Below are 24,550 nucleotides of genomic sequence, written 5' to 3' on the forward strand. Positions count from 1 at the left end.
GATGCATGTGCTTTCTTTCCTCAGAAAATAATACATTGGAAAAACTTTGGAGACGTTGTTTTTTTGCCGGTTGGCTGGTTTTTTTTTTTTTTTTTTTTTTTTGAGATGGAGTCTTGGCTCTGTTGCCCAGGCTGGAGTGAAATGGTGCAATCTCCACTCACTGAAACCTCCGCCTCCCAGGTACAAGCAATTCTCCTGCCTCAGCCTCCCAAATAGCTGTGATTACAGGCTTACGCCACCATGCCCAGCTAATTTTTTTTTTTGGTAGAGATGGGGTTTCGCCATGTTGGCCAGGTTAATCTCGAACTCCTGATCTCAGGTCATCCATCTGCGTTGGCCTCTCAAAGTGGGTGACATTGTTTTTAAAAAGTTAAAGGATATAAAATTAAACAGCTAGATAGGAGGAATAGGTTCTAGTGTTCTAGACTGCTGTAGGATAACTGTATTTAATAAAAATATACAATATGGTTTCAAATGACTAAAAGAAGGATATTGAATGTTCCCAATATGAAGCAATTATAAATGCTTAATGATGAATATGCTAATTACCCTGATCTAAGTATTAGACATTATATGTATCAAAATATTAATATGTGCCACACAAACATGTAGAGTTACTGTGGGTCAATTTTAAAAAGAAAAAAAGTTCGGATGGATCCTTCAAATGTTCTCATTCAGCTTTCATAAGTGACATTTATTAAAAGCATTTTATTTAAAAAGAAACTTTTTATGCTACGCTTTTTATGAATTATGATTATGACAAAGATTCTGTGCCTGAACAAACCTTGGTCAGGCTCATGAATGTTCTCCTAGGCCTATCTGTGCACTTTCTCATAAAGCCCAGTTTTAGCAAGAACCCTGCTAACTTTAGCAAGAACCTTCCATCCTTTATACATCAGGTCCCTAATCCTCCACCATCCCCCAGATGATATCTGATCATCCTGGTCTATCTTCAGCAAGAATCTAGTTAGTTCAGCTTTACCAAATCCTGCTTACTCCTGATATTATTTCTCAGTAATTTTTCATGCATGACCCCTACCTTGCACCTTGGCTATAAATTCCCTTTTGCCCATAAGTGTATTTGGAATTAAGCCCAATCTTCCTTCCCACTGCAAAATCCCACTGCAATGGTCCCTATATTATAATGGTCCTGGATAAACTTCCTGTTATTTAAAGTATAATAGTACTTTAAAGTGTCATTATTTTTTTCTTTAACCATTAGTAGGAAATACACCAAAATGTTAACATTGGTTGTAGATAATTTTCTTGTTTCTGTGTACTTTTCTTCATTTATTTTTAAGAGTCTTGCTCTGTCACCCAGGCTGGAGTGCAATGGTGCAATCTTGGCTCACTGCAGCCTCCACTTCCTGGATTTAAGAGATTCCCCTGCCTCAGTCTTCCAAATAGCTGAGATTACAGGCACCTACCACCATGCCCAGCTAATTTTTGTATTCTAGTAGAGACAGGGTTTCCCCATGTTGGCCAGACTGGTCTCGAACACCTGACCTCAGGTGATCTGTCCTCGGCCTTCCAAAGTGCTGGGATTACAGGCATGAGCCACTGTGCCTGGCCGGCTTTTCCAAATTTCTTGTAGTGAGGAGTTAATAACTTTATCATGGGGGAAAAAAGCAAGTCCTTCAAACACTTATAATTTTAAAATATATTTAAAATATAAATAATGAACCTGTTGGAGATGTTAACCTTGGGTAGCTGCGACATGTACTTTCCAAGGAGAAAGAATTAAACAGTTGACATAACTTTAGGCCTCCCTGAAACTCAGGTTGCAGTAGGAGGGAGTACAGGTTGCTGAGAGGGACAGTGAACAGCAGTATTTGGAGCAGAGGAGTGGCCTCCAGTACAATGGCTAGTTCAAGGTTCTTTCAGGGATTCTCAGAATTTCTGAAAATGGAAATACCTTTTCATCTGGAGCACTTTTGAAAGGGACTTCAATATGTCTTTCCTCCATGCAGGGGGCTTTCCAAGCATATCATATGAAAATTACAACAGTGACATCTGACTGAGAGTCCTGTTAACACCCCTTTCCCCATGAGTCATTCAGGTGTTCATCACACCCACAGAGCATCCACTCACACCACCATCTCCCACCATCAAAATTATTTGTACGAGCATGACTAGAGCCCTGCTGGATTCTCTCCTCATCCTCTGAGAGCATGTCTCTTAGAAACCACACCAAGCAGGGTGTGAACCATCCAACTCCAAGCAAAGCCTGTGCTGCCGCAATTCTGCCTCATGGACCCATAGACTGTCACTGGTGGTCACGGAATTAGTCAACCAGAACTTGACAGGACTGGGGGAAGTTTTCCAGGCCTCCTCTCATCTCTCAGTTCCAAAGAGCTAATCTGAGAAACACATTAAACCTTTTACAGTATTGCTGCTATGAAATCAAAAGGAAGATCGTAAGTGCTGTAGAAAGTGCAATCTGGTTGTGTTTAAAATGCCATATGATTTCATTCAATGCAATGCCTCGGTTATATTCTTCTCCTTTAAATCAAGTAGGCCACTTAAAGAGATAATCTGAATATGAATACATTCTACATTATAACACATAACAGATAGAGATTAAAGGGATTCTTTTTAAAACTTTAGAAACTTGGAATGAATTAATTAATTCCATAATGCATACCTCTTTCAGAAAATTAGTTTACTTTAAATCCTTCTCTGGTGAAAGATATTTGAAACCCATCTTTGTTTTTACTTATCTGTGAAATTTCTGATTGACTTTGCAATGTAATCTTTTAAAAGTCTTACTTAGAATGTATTCAATTTTTTAAAAAATCAACATTTCTTTTATTTCTGAATTTAAGATGTATAGTCATGTTATAATTGTATAAAATGTTCTAAAAAGCATTGCAATCTAATATCTGATTTTATGGAACTGATTTTTTTATTCTATACAAACGGAGTCTTAATTAATTTTAGGGATAATATCTGTTTGTAATTTAACTTTTAAATTAAAATCCAACTAGCTATACACTTTTAGAAGGCACTCATCTTGTGTCAAGCGCTGTTCTCCACCTGTCCTCTACCAGACAACCTTAATGCCTGGGGATAAACCCTAGATTTACATATAGTGCCATCCATACCCACCTGTACCCTACATGTACCCTACATGTACCAAGTAAAAGTATTTTTATTCTCCCTCTCCAGTGGAAGCTTTTCCCTGGTATGGTAGCTACCATTCAAAATCCCATCAGAAGAATACATGTTTATTCTGTCAAAACATATATTCTAAAAAAAGTCTTCAAATTTCATTAAAGGCCACACCTTGCCCCTTATGCCTTAGTCTAGTTAATACCTTCATTAATAATTTTTTAAAATTTCAATGATTAGAAACCTGTCGTCCTTCTTCCAGAGAAAGAAGGATGTTAACAGGACTCTCAATTAGAAGCCACTTGCTGTAATTTTCATATGACGTGCTTGGAAAGCCCCCCCCCATTGAGGAAAGATAGATTGAGGTCCTTTTCAAAAGTGCTCCAGATGAAGAGGTATTTCCATTTTCAGAAACCCTGAGAATCCCTGAAAGAACCTCGAACTAGTCATTGTACTGGAGGCTGCTCCTCTACTCCAAATACTGCTGTTCACTGTCCCTCTCAGTGACTTGTACTACAACCCGGTGGGACACCAGCTGTGGTGGCTAAGGGAGTGCTTGTGTCAACCCTCCCCCAACTCCAAGCAGGGCAGCTTTCAGCTCCAGGAGAGACTTCTTCCACTTGCAGAAAGGAGGGGGAAGAGTACAGAGTTTGTCTTGCAGCTTGGGTACCAGCTCAGCCACAATAAAATAAAGCACAAAGCAGATTCTTAAAGCACCTGATTCTAGGGCCCAGCTCCTGGACAGCATTTCTAAACCTACTTGGGCCTGAAGGGAACCTGCTACTCTGAAGGTAAGGACATAGAACTGGCAGGACTCACCACTTGCTGACCAATGGTTCCTGGAGCCTTAAATAAACATCAGCTGGAGCTAGGCAGTAGTTGCCACAAGCTTTAGGTGAGACCCAGTACTATGCTGGCTTCAGGTGTGACCCAGCATAGTCCCAGCTTTGATGGCCAAGGGACTGCTCACATCACCTCTCCCCCAACTCCAGTAAGTCCAGCACAGAGGGAGAGATTCTTTCTGTTTGGGGAAAATGAGGACAGGTAATGAAAGATTTTGCCTGGTAATCCAGAGAATTCTTCTAGATTTTTTATCCAAGCCCACCAAGGCAGTACCTCTAGAAGTCTGTAAGAATTACTAAGGTACTGGGCTGGGGGAACCCCCTAGTGTGAATATGGCTGTAGGGACCAAAGACTTAGATCACAATACTCAATTCTCTTTGAATACATGAAAAGCCTCCTCTACATTAGGTGGATGACTGGTTGATGGATGCAGCAAACCACCATCGCATGTGTATAGCTATGTAACAAACCTACACATTCTGCAAATGTATCCCAGAACTTAAAGTATAATAAAAAAAAAAAAAAGAAAAGCCTTCTCAACAAGGACAAGTCCAAACAAGCCCAGACAGTGATGATTAGAACAAATCTTCAGTTCCCAAATATGGATGAACACGCACAAGTATTTCCATAAAACACATAGAAAATAAATAATATGGTCCTGAATGACCAGTGGGTTAATGAAGAAATTAACAAGGTAATTCTTAAAAATATCTTAAAACAAAAGAAAATACAACATACCAAAACCTATGGAATACAGCAAAAGCAGTCCTAACAGGAAAGTTTACAGCAAGAAGCACCTACCTCAAGAAAGCAGAGAAACTTAAATTGCACCTAATGATGTGTCTTAAAGAGCTGGAAAAATAAGAACAAACTGAACCCAATAGTAGTAGAAGAAAAGAAGTAAGAAAGATCAAAGCAAATAAACCTAAAATTGAAATTTAAAAACATACAAGAACTCAATGAAACAAAAAGTTGGTTTTTTGAAAAGATAAATAAAATCAACAACCCTTGTGATGGTTAATACTGAGTGTCAACTTGACTGGATTGAAGGATGCAAATACTGATACTGGATGTGTCTGCAAGGGTGTTGCTAAATGAACATTTGAGTCAGTGGACTGGGTAAGGCACACCCACCCTTAATCTGGGGGGGCACAATTTAATCAGCTGCCAGCCTGGCCAGAATAAAAAGCAGGCAGAAGAACATGAAAAGATTAGACTGGCTTAGTCTTCCAACCTACATCTTTCTCCTGTGCTGGATGCTTCCTGCCCTCAAACATCAGACTCCAAGTTCTTCAGCTTTGGTACTCGGACTGGCTTCCTTGCTCCTCAGCTTGCAGATGGCCCATTGTGGGACCTTGTGATTGTGTGAGTTAATACTCCTTAATAAACCCCCTTTACATATACATATCTATTCTATTAGTTCTATCCCTCTAAAGAACCCTGACTAATACAGATATTGGCACCAATAATAGAGTGGGGCCCTGCTGAAAAGGTATTTTTTGTGAATTCATTGCATGTTTTTCTGATTTAGGTTATCATGAGGCTTGCACATACTATCTTAAGCTCATTATTTTAACTTGATAACAACTTAACACTGTTTGCATAAATAACAAGCAAAAAGAAAACTAAATAAAACTCACCTTAACTTTGTGCCACTGCTTAACTGTTGTTTCCGTTTATATATTATACAATTTTTTGAAAAGTTGTTGGAGTTTTTATTTTTGATTGGTTCATTGTTTAGTCTTTCTACTTAGGATAAGAGTAGTTTACACACCACAGTTACAGTGTTATCATAGTCTGTGTTTTTCTGTGTACTTACTATTACCAGTAAGTTTGGTACCTTCAGGCAATGATTTATTGCTTCTCATTAATGTACTCCTTTTAGCACTTCTGGTAGGATGAGTCTGGTACTAATGAATTCCCTCAGCTTTTGTTTGTCTGGGAAAGTATTTCTTTTTCATGTTTGAAGGATTTTTTTCACCAGATATACTATTATACGGTAAAAGTTATTTTCCTTAAGCACTTAAATATGTCATAACACTCTTCCCTTCAGGGTGGCATGGTCCCCCAGGCCCTGATGGGTCCAGAAGTGCAGTCTCAGAGTCAGGGATTAGAGCCAAAAACCACAGAAATCTACAAGTAGAAGTCCACCTGGTGTTCTATTTTTGTGACTGAGCTGTCACTCAAACTACAAGATGCGTCTTTCCTACCTTTCCCTCCCCTTTCCCCCCTTTCCAAAGGCAGAGGAGCCTCACTCTGCAGCCACCACCATCATTTCTGGCCATAAGCAGTACTGCCAGACTGCCGCTGATGTTCCCTTAAGGTCCAAGGTCTCTTAAGTCAGGTTGTGGTAAATGCTGTCTGGCCTGAGGCTCACATTTCAGGGCAGTAGGCTCCCCTGTGGCTCAGGACAGGTCCAGAAATGCCATTTAAGAGTCAAGTCCTGGATCAGGGACCCCAAGAAGCTGCTTGGTGCTCTATGTTGCTGTGCTGGTATAAGTACCTGAATCCAGCAAGTCTCAGAGGTTCACCAAGTCCCTTGATTTAGAATCTGGGTATCACTGCTCATTATTCAGAACCCAAGGGCTCTCCAGGATAGTAGGTGATACATGCTGCCAGGATTGGGTCTTTCCTTTCAAAGCAGCAACTTCCCTTCTGGCCCAGGGTCTAGAAATGTCATCTGAGAGCTAGGGCCTGGAACAGGGGCCCCTTGACTCTGACCAGCACCCTATTCTGCTGTGGTATCCAAGATGAAAGACAAAGTCTTCCCCATTCTTTCCTCTCCTCTCCTCAAGCAGAAGGAAGGGGTCTCTTTTGGAGCTGTGAGTTATGCCACCTCTGGGCTGGAGGAGGAGTAATGCCCGCACTCCCTTGGCTACCCCAGTTGGTGTCTCAGTATGTCACATGTCCTCCACAACCCACTGTCTCTGGGCTTACGTTAGCCCTAGGACTTGCCTATGAGTTGCAGTCCTTCAGGTCTAGACTCCCTTTCAAGTTTATTTAGACAGAGAGCACTTTGGCCCTTGGGGGGAGGTTTACAGGCACTCAAGTTTGGGATAAGCACTTTGGGATCAAATTACGATGGATTAAAGTCTTAAATCTAAGATCTCAAACTACAAAACTAATAAAAGATTGAGACTCTCTCCTGGACATTGGTCGGGGCAAAGATTTTATGCGCAATACCCTATAACACAGGCAACCAAACCAAGCATGGACAAATGGGATCGCATCAAGTTAAGCAAAGAATACAATCAACAGAGTGAAGAGACAACCCAAAGGATGGGAGAAAATATTTGCAAGCTATTCCTCTGACAAGAGATTAATCACTAGAATATATAAGGAGCTCAAATAACTCTGCAGGAAAAAAATCTAATAATCTGATTTCTAAAATAGGCAAAAGATTTAAATAGACATTTCTCAAAAGGAGACATACAAGTAGCAAACACGCACACTGAACAGTGCTCAACATCATTGGTCACCAGAGAAATCCAACTAACAACTACAATGAGAGATTACCTCAGTTCGAATGGTTTATATCCAAAAGACGGGCAATAACAAATGCTGGCTAAAATGTGGAGAAAGGGGAACCTTCATACACTGGTAGTGGAAATGTAAATTAGTACAGCCACTATGGAGAACACTTTGGAGGTTCCACAAAAAAAACTAAAAATTGAGCTACTATATATTCCAGCAATCCCACTGCTGGGTACATACCTAAAAGAAAGAAAATCAGTATACCAAAGAGATATCTGCACTTCTGTGTTTGTTTCAGCACTGTTTACAATACCCAAAATTTGGAAGCAACCGGTGTATCCATCAACAGATGCACAGATAAAGAAAATGTGTTACATATACACAATGGAGTACTATTCGGCCATAAAAAAAGAATGAGATCTAGTCATTTGCAACATGGATGGAACTGGAGATCATTAAGTGAAATAAGCCAGACACAGAAAGACAAATATCACATGTTCTTACTTATTTGTGGGATCTAATAATCAAATCAACTGAACTCATGCACATAAGGAGTAGAAGGATGGTTTACCAGAGGCTGGAAACAGTAGTGAGAGGTTGTGGGGGCGGGTGGGGATGGTTAATAGACACAAAAAATTTAAAAAGAATGAATAAGATCTACTATTTGATAGGACAATAGGGAGACTATAGTCATTAATAACTGAATTATATATATTTTAAAATAACTTAAAGAATGTAATTGGATTGTTTGTGACTCAAAGGATAAATGCTTGAGGGGATGCATACCCCATTCTCCATGATGTGCTTATTTCACATTGCATGCCTGTATCAAAACATCTCGTGGACCTCAGAAATATACAAGCCTACTATGTACCCACAAAGTGTGGAGGAGGATGTGAAACCCTTATACACTGTTGGTAGTATTGTAAGTTAGTACAGCTATTTTGGAAAACAATATGGAAGTTCCTCAAAAAAACTAAAAATAAAATTACTCTATAATCCAGCAAACCCAGTTATGTTTATATGCCTTTTTTTAAAAAATGAAATTATATCATTTGTGACAACATGGATGGACCTAAAGGACATTATGTTACACAAAATAAGCCAGATGCAGGGAAGCAAATACCATATGATCTCACTCATGTGGAATCTGAAATAGTTGAACTCCTAGAAGCAGAGAGTAGAATGGTGGTTTTACAGGCAGGGGATAGAGAGATGGTGTGGATGTGGAGAGTTGGTCAAGGGCTACAATGCTTCAGTTATATAGGAGGAATCAGTTTTGGCATTCTATTGCACAGTACTGTAACTACAGTTAATATTAATAACAATAATATTGAGGTATTGTAATTTCAAAAAGCTAGAAAAGAGGATTTTCATTACAAGGAAATTATAAATACTTGTGATCGATATGCTAGTTATCCTGATTTGATCATTCCACTATGTATGCATGGAAACATCACACTATATCCCATAAATATATGCAAATTTGTCAATTTGAAATATTATAACACTTGAAAAATAAAATAAATACCATAACATGGTAAGACCTGTATTTAAAGTTCTGGTCCAAATGTAGCAATGATTTTGGTCATTACAGATGTACTACAAACATTCAGACTGATACCTACTGAGAGGCACTCTAGGTTAAGTGGTTTGAAAATTCTGCGTCCCCTGGAATGCTTCAATGCTTCTGTTTGAAGGCCCTGATATCTAGGACTCCTGTTGTGAAATCCTAGGTGAATAATCCTAACTGCAAGACTAATAATGGACGCACTCAGAGACAGAGTTCATGAGGTCACCCTCACTTTTACACATCATGTGGAAACAGAAAAATGAAATTATAATCTTTCAAAATGTTTGTCTGGTTGAATTATTTCACTCTTACCCCTAATAGGAACACAACTATAATTGATTTGCTCCAGAAACAAAATCAGGTCTTCACATATCCTTGGGCAACTCTATGTGTTGCATGCACACATGCGCACACACACACACACACACACACACACACACATACACACACATACATTCATTCTTTGCTCAACCCTTTTATTATTTTATTGTCTGACCCTTTCATTATTTCATTGCTCTGCAACTTGAGGACACTTTCAAGATTATCAAACAGTTACTGACTTCTGAGTTTTTGTTATCAAAGCAAATGAAATAAACCACAGTTTCCTGCCGTGACATTTCACCATATGGTACTCATGCAGTGACTAGCCACAAAATGCCAGATGGCCCCAAGATATCAATTATTCAAGAATAACATCATACCCAGTCGGAATATATGTATAACTCCTCCCAAACGGTAGTACTACTCTTAATTATAAATTCCTCTATGCAGTACTGAAGATTTATGTCCAAAACCTAGAATATATTTGTCTAAATATTTGGACATTTAGAAAAGCCATATTAAATACTCATGTCATGAGTCATCATTTTGCCAATCCCGTACTGTACTGTGTTGTGTCACTGAAAATCCTGGTGTTAGTACAGATCCCACAGGTATCTGTGGGGGATGCTAAATTATCTTAAGGCCAGTGTGGAGAGGTTATCTAGTAGAGAAACTGCCTGGAGAATACAAGCACTTATAAATAGAAAATCTCCTTCCGGGCTGGGCGCGGTGGCTCACGCCTATAACCCCAGCACTTTGGGAGGCCGAGGCGGGTGGATCACGAGGTCAAGAGATCGAGACCATCCTGGTCAACATGGTGAAACCCCGTCTCTACTAAAAATACAAAAAACAATCAGCTGGGCATGGTGGCACGTGCCTGTAATCCCAGCTTCTCAGGAGGCTGAGGCAGGAGAATTGCCTGAACCCAGGAGGCGGAGGTTGCGGTGAGCCGAGATCGCGCCATTGCACTCCAGCCTGGGTAACAAGAGCGAAACTCCATCTCAAAAAAAAAAAAAAAGAGAAAGAAAAAGAAAATCTCCTTCCAAATGGAACTCATCCATGTTGTTTATTTTATATAGCTAGATCAGAAATGTATTTCTATGAAGGCACTGACAGAAAGTGGAAGTTTACCAACCTGTTAATTTATTCTTATATTGAATAAAATTTTTTCCATAAAAATTTTTATTACAATAATTAGGAGCAGTACAGTCCATGACAAAAATATTACAAATTTCAGATCACCTCACAGCATTAAGTTATTTTAAATGCTTATACTCTTATAAACACTTAAAAGTTAATTTTAATTTTAAAAGTGGTCAGTTTTAATGTTTGATATGACCAACATTCCTAGGTCAACACAGTGAAATGATGGGAAACAACTGGGTCATACTGCATATTTCCCACCAAAAAAAAAAAAAGCACAAGGTACAAAATGTGCATCTTTCCATTGACACTATATGAAAATAGTTAAAAATGCATGTTACAGGTAAACATGTAATATTAAGAAATAGTACTAGTAAAAAATTGGCATGCAAAAACAATGAAAAAAAAATCAACTTGACAACACGAGACTGTAGAATCAGTAACTTTTGGATAAAATATTTATATTAAATAAAATATTAAGATAGTATATGCTATACAACTTAGCAAAAACCTTCCAAAAGTGATTTTACACCATTGGGAAGTGATCAAGAAACCCTGGGCAAGAATAAATATTGATTTTCCAAAACTCTTCCAGGGGAAAAAAGTCTGGGTTGAAGTAGTCTCCTTCGTAAAATAAACTGCAAGACCCATATGACCATCTTAAAATGTTGCCACTACAGTCTCAGAATTGTGATTGCCAGACACTAACATTTCTGCCAAATAATCTAAATTTTCATCAGTTGAGCTGTAGGAATTTGTACAGAAATGTTTTCCAAGACATAAAAATGAATAATGTAAATGAATAAAAATGTACTGAGGTGAATTGCTGGAGGAAAATGACCAAAGTGAAAGGACCGATATAGGGTCTTTATCAATTTACAATTGCATAGCAAGTTGTAAGGTAAGACAATGTATTGTCATTGTCACCAAATGTTGAATTACAAGTTATTTTTCCCTAAATTTCCCACTTTCCCTTTCCTACCTGTTCAGCCAATTCAGGCAAATAGTCCATTCTGAGTTCTTTCCTGAGGATGCAGGTGTGACAGGATAGGGGTGCAAAAAAGAAACTTCCTCTAAGTCTCTGATTTACATGTTTCCAAAATCTTAAAGCTAAAAAGGGGTTATTTTAAGGGGCACAAATGAATTTGGGAGGAAATTATCAAGATGTGAACAGGAAGGGATTTTCCCAGCAGACTAAAAACAGACTCGACTAGGGAATAGCAGAAGAAAAACAAACTAAGGTGTTTAGAGACGGAACATTGACTCTACTTTCAAGATTAGAATTTCAGTGGAGGGGCAAGACCTCAATGTGGTATTAAAGCCAGAGAATAAATTTGGATATTTGCCCCTCTTCTTAGATAATAAACGCAGAGAAGTGATAAAGCCACATATTCCACATCAAGGCAAACAGGGTCATAGATAAGTCCCAGGATAAATCCCTTGCCAGAGAATAGCATGGAAGAAAAATAGAATGAGGCCCCAGTTTTCAAGCCTAGCATGAAAGTAGCAGAGTGACCCATTAGACCTGAAGTCCAAGGTAGACAAGAATGAGAATTGTCTCAACCGTTTACTGCATGGATTGGCGAGCAAAGACCAAGTGGCAACATGGATTGGTCAGCAGTATCTGTGTGGACAGATGGCTCAATGAGAAGATGAGTCATGCAATATCTTGCAATTACATAAGTCTCCCTTGAAGTTAAACACAGCCCAGGGAAAAGAGAAAGAGTTTTGGCATCTGACATCCTGGGGAAATGGAGGATTCAATGAAAAATGTCATTGATATGTAGAAAAATAATGTTTCTTACACACCTCGTTTAATTTGGACTGAAATCTGTATCTGTTATAATAGAAAATATAATTAACATTTATATCATGAATTACAGGGTATGAGTTAACTTCCATATATCTGATTCCCAGATTTTCCTAATATAAACACAGTTAAGCTTTCCTCCTTGACATGTGGACCCAACTTGTCATCATATTCCCTCCCATACGTTCTGTAGCTTCATATATTTTTGTTCACAGTGTGCATTTCATTTCTCTTTTACTCCTGCATCTTAGAGCAACTATTCTGTGCAAAGCATGACAGCATAAAAGCCTCTCTGCCCTTCAAGGCCTGTGTTCTATTAAGTCTTTTTTCTTCTTCTTTTTCTTTTTTTTTTTTTTTTTTTTTTTTTTTTTTTTTTTTTTTTTTTTTTTGAGACAAAGTCTTGCTTTGTTGCCCAGGCTGGAGTGCAGTGGTCTCAGCTCCTGCAACCTCCGCCTCCCTAGTTTAAGCAATTCTCCTACCTCAGCCTCCTGAGTAGCTGGGATTACAGGTGCCTGTCATCACGCCCAGCTAATTTTTTTGTATCTTTAGTAGAGATGGGGTTTCACCATGTCGGTCAGGATGGTCTCAAACTCTTGACCTCGTGATCTGCCTGCCTCTGCCTCCCAAAGTGCTGGGATTACAGGCGTGAGCCACCACACCCAGCCTATAAAGTCTTTTATATGAACGATCATTTATTGTACATCAACCATACTAGGAGCTTTACAAGGACTATCTCTTCTTCACAAACATAAAAACATGCAAATTCAGCTTCATAATCCCCTTTTTACAGACAGAAGGCATGGGCTTGGAAAGGCTAAGTAAATTTCCCAAAGGCTAAGGTGAGTTAGCCCTAAAATTTATATTAGAAATCCCTCTAATTTCTACTCATGTCTCAAGTCTTCACTTCATATCTCATCATAGAGGGCTTCCATGATTCTCCGGGATTAAACTCCCCTTGCTTTAGAAAACTTTGCAACATCTTTGGCAATGCTCATCACAGTTGTAATCACTTATTGAATGTCTGTCTTAGCTGACTGTGATCTTCAGGAAGACAGTTGGAGATCATCTGTCATGTTCACTGACATAGCTCCAGGGCCTAATAGAGTGCCTGACAAATTATGTGCTTGATAATTGTTCCCTGAATTGTTGGATTGAATTGTACTGAATTGAGATTTTCTTAAATCGATATTTCTATCACAGTTTAGAAGGTGTTTTTGTAATATAGGGAATATCTTAGTCAGTTTGGGCTGCTGTAACAAAATGCCATACACTAGTACTTAAACAACAAACATTCTTGAGGCTGGAAGTCTTAGATCAGGGTCCAATTATAGTAGGGTTCTAACAAAGATCCTCTTCTGGGTTGCGGACTTCCAACTCCTGGTTATATCCTCACATGGTGGGAAGACAGCAAGTAGCTCTTTGCCCTCTTAAAAGGACACTAATCCCATTTGTGAGGGCTCTACCGTCATGACCTAATTACCTCCCAAAGACTCTACCTTCAAATACTATCTGTGTGAAGTCATTCTTGCATCGCTATAAAGAAATACCTGAAGCTGCGCTTGGTGGCTCAAGCCTGTAATTCCAGCACTTTGGGAGTATGAGGCAGGTGGCTCACAAGGTCAAGAGATCAAGGCCATCATGGCCAATATGGTGAAACCCCATCTCTACTAAAAATACAAAAATTAGCTAGGTGTGGTGGCACGTGGCTGTAGTCCCAGCTACTTGCGAGGCTGAGGCAGGAGAATCGCTTGAACCCTGAATGTGGAGGTTGCAGTGAGCTGAGATCATGCCACTGCATTACAGCCTAGTGACAGACAAAGACTCTGTCTCAAAATAAAATAAAATAAAAAATAAAATACCTGAGACTGGATACTTTATAAGGAACAGACACTTAATTGGCTCAGAGTTCTATAGACTATACGGGAAGCACGGCCCTGGCATCTGCTTGGCTTCTGGGGAAGCCTTGGGGAACTTTTACTCATGGCAGGAGGCAAAGCAAGAGCAGGCTTCTCACATGGCCAGAGCGGGAGAAAGAGTGAGAGTGGGAAGTCGGGGCTGGGGGCGGGGTGCTGCACACTTGTAAACCACCAGATCTCATGTGCACTCAGTGTGAGGGTTCACTTATCACCAAGGGGATGGCCCAAGACATGTATAAGGTATCCACCCCCATGATCCAAACACCTCCACCAGGCTCCAGCATTGGGGATTACATTTCAGCATGACATTTGGTTGGGGACAAATGTCCAAACTATATCACCATCACATTGTGGGTTAGATTTTAAAATATGAATGTAAGACACAAACATTCTATCCATAACAGGTATCACTTGAAGGAAGGAGGTTATTATGATGGTAAATGTCTACGAATGCTGTCAATAATGAATAGACTACTGAAGAAATCCTACAGAAAAAAAAAGCATTGAAAGCTATTTTATGTGTTTATTAAAGGTTAAAAATTTCTGTTAGATAGGATGAATAAGCTTTAGTGATCTATTGCACAAAATGGTGATTATAAAAAATAACAATGTGTTGTACATTTTAAAATTGCTGAAAGAGTAGATTTTAAATGTTCTTACCACAACAATAAGTATGTGAGGTGATAAATTTGTTAATTGGTTTGATTTAATCATTTCACAATGTAAATGAATATTGAAACATCACATCAAGAGTCCATAAATATACAATATATGCCAATTACTTATATCATTTGTTAATTAAAAATAAAATTAAAATACATTTTAAAGACTGTAGAGAGACAACTGAAGAGCTTTTTTTTAAAGCCTATATATTAGAGAATGGTATTATGCCCATTTTAAATGTCTTGAGTGTGATAATTGTATTATAGAGATAAGAAGAATCTTCTTGTTCTTCTGAGATACTCATTTATGTAAGAGTGAAGTGCCATGAAGTATGTAAAGCTAAAGCAACTAATTCTCAAGTAATTGAATTTAAAACATGTACATGTAAAATTGTAAATAAAGCCCATTATACAGAAGAGATATTGGAAGAGATTTGCTGTACAATACAAAACTAGAACGGAGATGAAAAATTCAGCTCAATATAAGGGATAATTTTAACAATCAGAAGCTAACAAAAAGGTGGCATCTATTCAAATGAGAGCCGTTCGCAGCCTCTGCTCTAGTGAAGACAAGCATGATCTTGAGAAGGGATTTTCTCATTCAACAGGCAGTTGGAGAGTATGAGCCCTACAGTCTTTCCACAAGGTCAGATTTCCTTCATAAGTGAAGGAATAGTAGAAATTCATATATCACCCATCTTTCCCTTAAGCTATCCCAAGCATAAAGAGAAAAGTTGCACAGAGAAAAGCTGAACATGAACTCCTTAGAAAAGAATTGTATTTACACACACTGTTGTCATGGTTTTTTGTTCTAATATTGAATAAACTTGTCATATGTTCAATGTGTTTTCAGTTAGGGTTTGTTTGGTTGGTTGATTGGTTTGTTCTTTATTATTTATGGATGTATAATCAATGCAAACAACGTAGCACACTTTGCTCTTTCTCCTGAATTTTCTAGCTAAAATTTGTAGCTCAACTTGAGACAACTGCTCAACAAACATGAACATGTGCTTGCTTATTGTTTGCTGGATAACCTTATTATTCAAAAATTCAATAAACATTTTTATGGATGTTCAAAGTTTCCAGTCAGTTCATATCCATTGAGACATGGCTGGTGGCAATAAGTAGCTTGTCGAACACTTTAGAGAGGGAAATTAGTTTTTAAACAAAATCATGAAGCCATAATATTAGTTTAGCTGATATTAGGATTCTGGCGTTAAACACACTTTCTGCATTAGTAAACATTCTATTTTGCATTCTTTCTGTCTGACCTTTCTTAATTCTCAATACCAGGGGAAGAAACAGTAATTATTGTCAATACTGTGGCATTCGGAATGAAAAACAATTATACAAACCATTTTCTAACAACACAAAGACAATATTTGAACTGAGATTTTTTCTGTATGTATTACTTTCAACATTATTTTGTATTTCTCTACTATTTAGCAATATAACACACACACACACACACACACACACACACATTTTCTTATGAAGAGAATCAAAACTTTTTCTTTTAAGAAAAGTTATTTTTCTGTTTTTAGAAAAGCTTAAATAATCCCACTTAAAAGGGGAAAAAGGGGAAATTACTAAATGATAAATTTAAATTTGATATGAACAAACCTGCCAAATAATGGCATAATTATGATTATTTTATCCCTTTTGGTACTCATTTGTTAGACTACAGAGAATTTTTATTCAATTTTTCAACATAGTACAGAGATAGACCAGACATTGGGAAATACATAGAGAAAGTAAGTGAAAAGACACATATCTAACAATAAAGGTTAGAAATACTGGAAGTGTGGGTTGGAATATGGTAGAAACCAGGCAGAAAAAGGCACCACCCCTTCTGCAGCCAGACACCTTGTGGTTGAGGGGTAGACTAGATCAGGTAACCAGACAGTGAGAGTCTGGTCAGAGCCCAGTGAGTCGCTACAGCTCTGAAGACTGGTTAGATGAGTGGCACACTTCCAAGGCTCTAATGCTACTCTAACCTAAAGTCCTCTATCTTAAATACATCAGAGATTCTCACTGCTGGAAATATGAAGTAGACATATTTTTCCCTATTCCTCCTGCTTTCCTCCCAGCTACAAGTTAAAGGACACCTAAGAATTTTATCTTTAAACAGTTAAAGAAGAGCTGTGATTTTCAAAGTTTCTACCGATTCTTGGATCATTAAATGTGAAGTGGCAACCACCACGTGCCTTGGTGGTTTGCTGCATCCAACCCACCATAATCTACATTATATATTTCTCCTAATGTTATCCCTCCCCAGTCCCCTCACATGCCAGGCAATGGGAAAACCTCACCTTTATCCCTGAGGTGTTCCAGCGTCACTCCTCTAGTCCCCTCTAGATTATCAACAGAGGAGGTGCAGAGGAAACTTAGAACGTGCTCAGTGGTAAAAAGGACATCCTTGTCTCATGGCGATAGTGGAGCCACTCATGTCTCTCCAAGCCAGGGTGATGTCACAGAGAGCCAGGGTGGTGTCACAGATAGCCAGGGTGGTGTCACAGAGAGCCAGGGTGATGTCACAGAGAGCCAGGGTGATGTCACAGAGAGCCAGGGAAAAGCCTGAAGTCTCCTGCCTATTGAGCAGTAATAAGAATTGTCGATCTTCAGGAGTCAATGGAGGCTGACTGGGGAACCAGGACTTCAGTATTTCTAGCCCCACGTGGAAATAAGGAGTGCCCCTTTCATCCACCAAAGGATTACCAGAAGAAGCCTGTTACAACAGATTTAAATAGGATCTAGAGTCTCATAATACCCTAAATGTCCAGGTTTCTATAAAAAATCACTTATCATACTAGGAACTGGGAAGATCTCAACATAAATGAGAAAAAACAATCAACAAACACCAATGCCAAAATGACACAAAGGCCAGAAATATCTGACAATAATTTTAAAATAGCAATTATAAAAAACTTTCAACAAACAAGTATGAATGTGTTTAAGACAAAAGAAAAGCAAAGTCTCAGTGAAGAGATAGAAGACATAAAGAAGATCCAAATGGAAATTTTAGAATTGAAAAATACTATACCTAAAAAAGAAAATTAATGGATGGTCTCAACAGCAGAATGGAGACGACAGAAGAATCAGTGAATTTGTAAAACAGAACTTTTATGACCTGAGCGATGAAAAGTCAATTGACTAGAAAAAACTGAACAGAGCCTCGGGGACCTATGGGACAATCAAAAAATGTCTAATATCTGTGTCACTGATTAGTCCCAGAAATGAGGGAGAAAGATATTGGGTTTAGAAAAAGTATTCAAAGAATCTGAAGATCTGAGTAACACTGTTAAGTCAGCAATACTAGCTCCCTGCATTTCCCACCCCACACATCCTCAGAAGCTAAAGCCTGGCTCTAGCGTCCCCACTGAATTTTAGAAAAACTCCATTAGCTTCATGATGCAGCAGTCTGACAGCAGTCAGTGCCACAGCCTCAGCCCAACTCAAAAAAATAGATTTTGGCCAGCTACAATGGCTCATGCCTGGAATCCCTCTGGGAGGCCGAGGTGGGTGAATCACTTGAGGTCAGGAGTTCGAGACCAGCCTGGTCAACATGTTGAAACCCCGACTCTACTAAAAACACAAAAATTAGCTGGGTGTGGTGGCACATGCCTGTAGTCCCAGCTACTCAGGAGGCTGAGGCAAGAGAATCACTTGAACTCAGGATGCGGAGGTTGTCAGGAGCCGAGATCGCGCCATTGCACTCCAGCCTGGGTGAAAGAGTGCAACTCTGTGTCAAAAAAAGAAAAGAAAATAGATTTTGATAAAGTGTGTATGAGTTTAAAACTGCTTTTCTGACCCTAAAAATTTCCCAGTTCACTTTCTTTTATTCTGGTCCCTGACCATGGTGCAAACCTGAGAAATCCACTAGAGGCATAAAGTGGAGCTGGCAATAGGACTGACCCCAAATCAGTCAGCCTAGTCTGTGTTTGACTGTGGAGGAGAGGGAGGCAGGTGGGGCAGCTATGACCCTCAGATTTTATATTCCGAGAAAGGGTAAAGAACTGATGCCATTCAGCTTCCTCTAACAAAGCCCCTGACAGAGCAGTCATGAGTAATGCTTCGACCTCGAGACCACCTAAGAATTTTATCTTCAAACAGTTAAAGAAGAGCTGTGATTTTCAAAGTTTCTACCGCTTCTTGAATTATTAAATGTGCATTGCCAACTGGCAGTTTGTTGAAGAGAACATATTATTGGGACTTTTTGTTACAAAAGGCAATGTCTAGGGCAGAGTCTGGAATGAGAAGGTTGACACAAAGGAAGCTAAATAGCTAAATTGTTCCATTTAACAAATGATCAGTAAGTTCCACATGCTATAATAATGTGTGTTGTAAAAGGTTTTGTCTGAGATGGGTGGGAGGTGAATTTAAGGACTTGAAGGGGGAAAAAGACTGTGGCATGAAAAAGCAGACCTACAAAAATAGTAGCAGGCTATGGGCAAAAAAAAAAAAAAGCATAAAAAATATGAGTCCCCTAGAGCAGAAATGGCCGATGAACTTAGGAAAGGTGATTCACTTATTCTATTTGGGGTTGTTTCCTTATTTGTGCTATATGATCAAGCCTTCAGGTAAAGTACGTTCTCTGTAACAGCCCTGGGTTGACGATATAGAAAGCATTGAAGGAAAGGTACTGCCTTCTGGCTTGAAACGAATTGGTATAGGCAGGAGACAGGTACCAGGAGAATAACAAATCCAGAGTTAAAGAATGTAAAATAGGAAATGATACTAGGAATTATGTCAAATGGGAGAATATATAAGCCAAGAGAATCTTGTACCCACTTCTTTTCACTCATTTACTTAGAGAAATATGAGAAAGGGTATTAGCCAACTGTATCACTTATTGAATTTGTGGAGGAGGAGATCATTTATTGAATTTATATTTGAAGGACAGCGTAACCTCAGAAGGCTGAATGACTTGGAGACACTTGGCTCACAAATTTCTTCTTAAATATTTTTGAAATCTTGCAACTTATTGAACTTAGCATTGAGCATCCTGAAGATTTCCAAGTACATGTGGGGAACCTGGTCCCTTAGGGTATTGCATGAGTTTGTGCATGTGTTCTGCTCAGGGTTCCCTGTTAACAAATGAGAGAAATACAAAAATTACATAAATTTTGCCTAGTAAATAGAGAGAAGATATTCTAAGACGACAACAACAAAAAAATGTCAGTCAAGTTGTCCTTGGCTAGACCTAACCATCAATGAGAAAATGCATGTACAGGCTGGGAGGAAAATATTGCCTGTTATGTGGAAACAAAACAGAAAACTATTGGCCTTATTAGGCTACCACTTAAGAGCCCTGCCGCTTAGGCTGGAATCTTGGTTTGAGCCTTGCCAATAGCAGAGCCTAAGACAAGGACTTAGAATTGGGTGCAGGTGGTTTACTTGGAAGGAGATACCGGGAAGCTGAAATAAATGAGTAGAAGAGTGAGAAGAAGAAAAGGAAACATAAGGCTGTGTTATAAATGTGGGTTTGTTTCTGCCAGGTCCTCTGAGACGCAAACCAAACACCCTTCAGAGTCATCCCCCTTCCACCTCTCCCACTTCTCGCAAAAGACAAGAGGCTGAAAAATTTCTCCAACTGCTTCCCATTGTCATTGGTTTATGAATGCCCCAAGATAAAAATCACTGCCCCTTCCAGTGTGCACTTTCCCGAGCCAAATCCCAGAAAAACAGGTGACAGCTGCCAGCTAGAGATAAGTCTGAACTCTCAGGATTGTCCACTGACACAGTGGCTGAAATCAGAGAGGGTCCTAGAGGAAGATATGCGGAGCACCGAAAGCATCTGCCACAGCTCAGCGCTGCAAGTGGCCACAGAGGTTCACACGGTGTCCTTCTTTTCACTTCCTACGAACTTGGAAATGGCAGCCTCAGAGTAGAATTCAGCCTTCCTATCTCCAGAGAAGTGAAGCTTTTCTTCTTCATCATGCCTTCTCCCAAGAATTCAACTTTCAGCAAATCAACTAACCCACTTTTCAATTGCACCATTATGACTAGGGTTGAAAGATAATATCTGTCACCACCCTCAAGAAGTATGTAATTCACTGACAGAAACAGACATATAAAAAGATCAATTTTAATAGCATAGTGAAGACAATGAAAGAGATACATACACAGGCACAAGGCACTAGAAAAAGACAGAGATGGCTCCCTGAGCTCAGCCTAGAAAGTGGAACATGAATGCCTGAAGAGGGCATCACAGGTGCATAGAAGAACATGAAAAAGACCACAGAAAAAAACAAACCACCATGCTTCTGTCTTTCTCATTTGTTTCTTCCAACTGTTTTTGAATTGACAATAATTTTATATATGCATAGTATACAACATGGTTAATTTTATGGAATGGCTAAATCAAATGAATTCACATATGCATTACCTCACACTCAGTAATTTTCAAGTGTACAGTATATTGTTACTAACTATATTCATCATGATGTAAAATAGATCTCTTGAACTTATTCCTAAATGAAACATTCCTATCAACTTTTGGATCTGATGATAGCTTTTTCTTCATAACAATCTTTAGGTGTAATAACTTTTTCATGTTTCATCCCATGAAGACAGGCTATTTCTGTCTTTCTTAATTCTCTACTCCCATATTAACTTAAGAGACTCTCCTTATTTGGTAAATGATTTAAAGAATGAAGGAAGAAGTGATGTGTATAATCTCTTTAAATTCTATAACCTACAAGAATATTAAAAGCATTTCTTATTAGAAAAGACAGATTCATCAATTCAGGGCAAACATGAAACCCAGGAGGTTTCATACTGCATCTCTAAGACATTTAATACTTATCTTCCCTGAAACCATAGAGAATTGATGTTTCAGGAAAAAAAATCATTTTATATGTGTTTCCATAATCTAAAAATATGTTTTGAGTAGTTTACTAGAATTATTTGGATATTTATGAATATTAAGGCTTTATTCATCACAAACAATATGGAAATAAAGAGAACTATGGGAGTCCCTTTGCTTCTCTTCAAGTTATTAGCTTCTTCTTGAATATGTGCCCATGGTTCTTCATGCCTGCAAGTGTTTTGTGAAGGTGGGTGGTTTGATGCTCTGCTCATGGCATTGGTCGTTAATTGAACCTGACCTTGGCAATTACTGCTGACAGCACAGTAGCTTGTCCACGTTCCCAATTCAACAACAGCCATGTGCTTTAAGGTTACGTATTTTATTTTCACTTTCAATTTTGTACACTTTGGTAGCATTTAATTTATATGTCTGAATTATTTTTTAATTTAAATATAAACCAGTATATCATATAGTTATCCAAAGAAAAAAAATAACCATTTTAAAAGCATTTTTGTTGAATTCATGATAGATTGGTTCAGACACATCTATAGCTAAGAGGCCTTGGTTTAGTTCTGAATTATAGCGGGAAGTTGCAAAATACTCTATAGGTTTAGGAAAACAGTCTACTTTCATGGAGTAAATTTAAGCTAGCCAATCTTTCTAGAATAGTCAACTTGAAGATTTCATCCTTTCCACAAAAACTAATTGACTGTCTACTATGGGTCAAACATTGTGCTACATGTTTATTCCAAATATCAACAGGTTCAAAATTAAATTTGCTATTTATGTTACATTGAAAAACATTTTGAAGTTTCAAAACATATGCTAGGTCTATAAATATATTAGAATGAAGGACAGCAATCAGTCAGTATGAAATGATTCTTTTCGTATTCTACAGCTAACTGAACAAGGAAGGAAGAAAAGCAATGCCTGAGTTTACTAATATGTTATATATCTCTGAGCATCATAAATGAGGTCTAATAGTTAACCATTTATACCTCAAAGAAAGATTTATCCTGGGTTGATTTTTCTATTTGAATACAAATGTACTAATAACAATTCTAATATAAGAAGAATAGTTTCAAGTTTACCGGTATCTTGACATGGTCCATTTAAACACTCTATTTTTTATTATTTAAATTAAAATGACAAAGCAAGAGAGAAAAGAGACTATCAAAAAAAGTACCATTGGAATAAAAACGTTTGAACAGATTTAACTTAAATGACTTTAACCCATTTTAGAGAATTATTCAGATCTGATTCACTGATATAATATTATTATAAATGATTACATTAACTTTTTTATCAACAATGTGATCAACTTGGTAGCTAGATGAAGAAAAACACAAAAATCAAATCTAAATAATAAATTGCTTTAGTTCAAAGTTTGATCAGAACCTATTCATGTCAGTTATATGTAATCATAGAGCTTTAAGCTTAGAAAATAGAAACGTAGTTACAACATTTTTTAATTGTTATGGAAAATATCCTACCCTACCAATTTCTCTCTTCTTAGTATTCTCTTATAGCCATTATTTTCTACTTGGCATTATTTTAAGCTTTTATGTTTTAAGTATACATACTTTTTATTTACCAAAAACTCTCCATTCTCCCTCAAACACCTCTTTCTCTGTGTCTCTCCTTCTCTCGTTCACTTTTACATACACACAGACCACACTCATAGTTTTCTTATTTCAGTCCTATAATCAATGAACCATTGAAACATTTGTTCTGTGTCAGTACCCTTTTTCACTTTTTAGAAAAGGAATATATAACTGTTTCTGCATAAGAAAGTCAGTGGATATTTGAAGTAAACTTCTAGATGACAATCCCTAGCATACACTTTTTTAATATCAAGAAAACCAAAGCACAGGCCAACTTTCTCCTCTTAATTACTCAAATTTTGCCCTCACTATATTTATTTTAAAGGATACTTGTGAAGAAAAAGCAGCATTTGTAGCCTTTCTTCTCAGTGACATTGAACATACCTTTTATTGTGGAGCTACTGGAGAAAAACAGTAAATTTCTCCTGTTGTTTACCCAAAATCGAATTCTATTTTCCAGAGACTGTTTCATAGTTGTTCCTAAGATAATGACAGCTCCTCACATCCAAATAACATACAGGAAAAAATACACGTGCACTTGCCAGGAAGAAATAAAAATTTTTTCAAAACGTTTTTGGGTTCTCTCATTTCTATTTAGAAAGTCACTGAAGTGACAAGACTTCAAATTAGGTAATTCCCCACTGATTGTAAGTTTTGTAACTTATGCTGGATCAGAGAAGCCTGAAAAAGCTGGGATGGCATGGGACACACCCTAGGAGGTTACCACTTTGGCTGTAGTAACTTTCCTCTCTATGTAGAGAATGTTCTTTAGGACTGACAAGCCCCTGTGAGAATAACTTGGATTTTAGATGTCATACAAAAATACCATGCAAATCCTCTTCTCTTCTGTTCTATTTCTAGCTTCTCAGAATCAACCTATTTCCAATCATTTTTCTCTACAATTTTATAAGACTAACTATAAAAGGAGACACCATCCCATTATTTGTTTTTGTGTTTATTTATAAACCTCTATGATTTTTAATTATTTATAAGGAAAATGAATCGCTCTTTTAAAATATGCAGAGTGTAAATAAAAAGGACAAAGAGAGAGAGAAAGAAGATAGAACATTAAGAAAAGTACAGCTGGAATAAAAATATCTTGAAAAGAATGAACCTATCCAGAAGCCCACTCCTTCTATAGTTATTTAAAGATTACCCCATGCATTGAAAGGGGAAGCTTGGGTGATTCATTACAGTAGGAAAAAGAATAATAAAACAGAGTTACGCTAACTTTCTTTAGAGTCTCCTACCTTCTACATCTGAACTATTACCTAAAAGCATA

The 24,550-nt window shown here is 38.0% G+C and overlaps 1 long non-coding RNA gene across 1 annotated transcript in view; it reads right to left on the reverse strand.

Moving 5' to 3' along the window:
- Positions 1–24,550, reverse strand: part of LOC119473190 — a 121,511-nt gene that overhangs the window by 17,633 nt on the left and 79,328 nt on the right. The gene's annotated exons all lie outside the window — the stretch shown is intronic.

This window comes from Cebus imitator, unplaced genomic scaffold (genome assembly GCF_001604975.1).
Source record: "Cebus imitator isolate Cc_AM_T3 unplaced genomic scaffold, Cebus_imitator-1.0 Scaffold138, whole genome shotgun sequence".
NCBI classification, from domain to species: domain Eukaryota; kingdom Metazoa; phylum Chordata; class Mammalia; order Primates; family Cebidae; genus Cebus; species Cebus imitator.